We start from the raw sequence: 4,567 nt of genomic DNA, 5'->3' as shown, positions 1-4,567 counted from the left end.
GAAGCCAAATAAGAGAAGAACTTAGGAAGTCAGCGAAGTTCTCCTTCGAAGCCGTGACATCCTCTAGTATTTCCTCCTTTGGCCTCCAAAATAAAATGTTCCAAATTTGAACCAATCCCCCTTCACACTTCTTAGTCCGATATCTTTGAGATGTCCTTACCATTTGAATTCCTTGAAGATAATTTTTCCTTGATTTCTATCGAGAGTATTCTTAGGTAACTTCAGTTATCTAAGATGTAATTAACTATAGGGGCTTGCCCTTATAGGAAGCTTTTCCCGAACCCAGCACAATATAAACCCTATTTAATTCCTTATATTAAATAGGGGAATTTGTCGGCCAATATATTGGTTCCACAGATCAAACGGATGTCATGACTTTCTCTAGTTTATTTGATCGAGCCTCACCCTCAATTCTTGTATTCATCCTTTGGGATAGATACAGAATTTGAGGTAAAATGCTCTTCCATTTAAACTATGAAAATTATGGGGTCAGTTTGACTTCATCTTTTTCAAAACTAAATTTTTTTAACGTCCTTCCGAAGCGGGCAACGGGATTTCAATTCCGATGGCCAACAGCTTCTTACGGGCAAACTCCACACCAAAAATAGTGCTGACAATGACTAGGTAGACTTAGGGTTCTAGTAGCTTAGAATGACGGGTTTGTGGTGCCCCGACGACTACTTCTACTTATTAAAGATTACTCATCATTTCCTTTGACAATCTACTGTGAACCCTGTTGCTCCTCTTGCTCTCATTGATATCATCTTAATGACCAGATTACCGATGAGATACCACCCATTTAGGCTTTAATGATTTGTTCTCTACCCTTATAGCTCATATATGCTTTGACATATTGGAATTCCCGGTCAAGATGATTTGAATGTTTTGCAGACTATGTATTTTGATGAGTTTGTTATCCATGCGTGACCATGAGAGACTCAATCTCAACAATGCTTGCATTGGATCTTGTGGAAGAAGCTAAAGCACAATCAACCATGAGGCGTGAAGAAGACAAGAGGAGAACCGCCTGGTGCTACAAGTGACACGATCAAAATACACCCGCATCAGTAGACCGTGGCGCCATGATCGCATGGTCTTGCCTAAAAATAAAGATCGTCGTACTTCTCTGTTGTGACTTTCTGGATAAATTGTAGGTGTTAATTCTAAGAATTATAACATGGTAGTAACAATAGGACATAAGAATTACTTAGCTGCTTTTGAGTGCATAAATGAGTATGATTCAAATTTAGGTAATTATTTTTGTTTGTCACCCGTGAAACTCCAAAATCAAACTATATCGATATATGTCTCTCTCTAAGTTGCATTGCCACATGATCATTCACGTAATGTAAATATTCTATGGTATTTCAACACTACTCTTTCGAGTCCTACTGGGTCACAATGAATTTTAATAAGTTATATGACCAGTACAACATGTAAATTAAGTCTAGAGATATGCTCATCATACGAAAATAAAGATCTATTCAAAGCATTCACAATCCTTCAAATCTAACACATCTATTACAAGAGAAAAGTATAAGAAATCTACTCACTATATATGATAAACTCCAAAGAAAACTTCATTCAATCCAAGCAAATTCACCAAATATGTGTTTACAATAATAGTCAAATAAGATTACAGACGATACTTAGTTTTTTATCTCTAAAAAGAGAAGCAAATTCCACAGACGATGTTTTCCACAGTGCTACACAAGATCCTGTCGTAAACCCCTTACAGATTTCCTCAAATTCCTCTCTTAAATCTCTTTAGAACAAGAGTTCATACTCCCACCTATTGTCCGTAGAGAATTCCATTACTTGGAACTTCTTCCCTACTCCTAAGATTTATAAAACTCTGTCTGAACCGTCAAAACTTGTAAAATAACTCCCAAATTCGTGCAAAAAGCAACTGTTTGAACTGCAACACCTAGGCGCCCAGCCTGCGGTGCCTAGGCACTGGGCTCTCTGTCTGCTCGGAAAGCTTGGGCTCTTATGTGCCAAAATCTAGTACCAAGGTGTTCAACTACAACAACTTGGAGCCCACAAGTGAGCACCTAATCACTAGACCACAATCAGCACATTTGCACCATTTGATTATGTTTCGTTCTGATTTAGTCCACATTCATTTTTATGCTCCTACATGTTATACGTGTATCATAAATATAAAAATACATTCTGTTAAAGTACAATTTCATTCAGAAATATGGGTAAAATAAAGAATAACTTATGTATATCCAAAGAGATATGCGTCCCAGATCATTTGGCTTTGCCCGAAGCTTAAAGACATCCAGCCGTGACACCAATTCCAAATGGTTCAGTTTGAATAGAAGATTGGCATAATGTGGCATCAAGGTCGCTCAGCCTTGCCTAAATTTTGAAGATAGCCAGCCGTGGCACCAAGGCTGCCTGGCTAAGCGCTAATAGAAGGTTGGCAGGTCGTTGTGCAAAGATCGTCGGACCTTGCCCAAACATAAAGACCACCAGTCGTGACACCATGAACTCCAGTTGAGCATGAATATAAGATTGGCATACCATGGCGCCAAAACCGCCCAGCCTTGCCCGAGGTTTGAAAACTGTTAGCCATGGCGCCAAGACCGCTCGGCTGAGTGTTAATAGAATGTTGTCAGACTGCGGTTTCAAAATTGCTCGATATTGTCCAAAGTTTAAAGTCATCTAGCTATGACGACAAGTTTGTCATGCTGAACACAAATAACAAACTGACAGGCCACTACAGCAAAATCGCCCGAGTGTGGACAAAATTAAAAAGTGGAAAGCCGCAAGGTCATTACTATCCGACCTAGCTTAATAATAGAAACAGCAACTGTAGGACATGATTATCTGGCCATGAGCAAAATTAAAAAGTAACCTGCTATGACGCTTTGTTTGGAGGTTTCCCAAACCATTCATTCACATACATATAAGATCCTTCGTTCAGAGATGGATAGGCCACAAAATCGGAAAAAATAAATTAGACAAAAAAAAAATAGAAAACAAACAAAAGTTCTATTTATTTCATCAAAACATATATAGAATTTTCTTATAAATACATGTGTGCCCTATGGCCCAGCATGACTAGATGATGCTGACATTTTTCCAAAGAAAAAAAAATCAATAAATGAAGTGTATACAATAGATACCGGTGACTGCAAGTTCGCAAACACCCCCCGCTTCATCTCCATCAAGATTATCCTCCTTTCCCTCTTCGTCATCAGAATTGATGAAAAGCATGGCAAACTGGTCCATGTCTATCCACTTGGGCTCCAACAATCCACCCTTCACCAAAGTGCTCTACTGCAATATCCAGGACAACTTGGATCTGCTCTAATATCGCCAGCAATTAATCTCCTCTGGAGATTATTTCGGATATTTCATCCTCCTAATCTTTATTTTGAGCTATTATTGCGGTGTTGTTTTACTCATAGGCAAGGTCTTTGCCCCCATGCATGTGTCAAATCCTTAAATTTCCTTCGCAGGTGAAGAATTTCTAAAATGGCTTTTTTATTTCCCTCTACCACCCCGGCCATAATCTAGTTGGCAGCATACCTCTTCTTTTCCTCATGAATTAGGGCATTCGCCTGGTAGTGAGAAATGGATAGAGCCAGATATTGTACAGGTCGGAGGTCACACACAGATTGGTGTAACTCATGCATACCAGTGAGGAGTTGAGGCTATCAAATCAAATCACCTCTGCTAAGAAGCTAGGGAGGTCTGGCGCCTCCCTAAGGGGAAGACCGGCGAATCAATCTCTTTTACTGTCCACAATCAGGTATCAACCACCCAAACACGTTGCTTTCACCGTCTATACAGAAAATGGGCGCCCTTTTCTCCTAAGACAAAGGGGACGACACTAAATATTCATGGATAGGCATCTTTCCTTTCCAATCTCAATCAACCCACCCCCAGAGTTCGACCTCGAAACCTCCGTCACCGCCTAAAATGGATATCATCTGAAAGGGAGACACACATTGTGCGGCAGCCCTTTCCTAAAGGTCACTTTAGGAGACGTCTAACTGCCCCTTCCTCTCAAGTGTCTAACCGGAGGAGCCTCCTCCCCCGAAGTTTGATTCATAGGACTCTGAAAACCCTAAATGAAGTCTCCCATAAAGCATTGGAAGTCCCTGCACCCACTCCAACAAGTCAACAATAAAATTATATATATGTAAATTTAATGAAAGAAAATATAAAGGGTTATCCTTACAGATGTGAGATTTACTCAGAGGCCTCCTTAATTGCAAAGAGGGGTCCCCATTCCGCAAAGGCTTCTTTGCCTTAGGTTTCCTCTTGGTGACCTTTGACGTCGCCACCTCCCTCCACTTTTTTTCTCAAGCATCTAACTCATCTGACATGCTATTGGCCCTGTCATTGGAAGACTTGGGACACAAGACTCAGTTAAAAAAATCTTGCTCAACAAATTGAAACACTGACAGGTTGTGTTCCTTAATCATTTCAACATAAGCTTGAACATATTTAGGCAGGAGCTTCAACTTCTTCACCTCCCTAGCAATGGTTCAGGTGAGGATCCCCAGGCTCTCCGGTGTGAAACGATCACAAACTTTGACTGTCAGTC

This window comes from Phalaenopsis equestris, unplaced genomic scaffold, assembly GCF_001263595.1.
Source record: "Phalaenopsis equestris unplaced genomic scaffold, ASM126359v1 Scaffold000250, whole genome shotgun sequence".
Taxonomy (NCBI): Eukaryota; Viridiplantae; Streptophyta; class Magnoliopsida; order Asparagales; family Orchidaceae; genus Phalaenopsis; species Phalaenopsis equestris.
Note: the sequence above shows the minus strand (reverse complement) of the source record.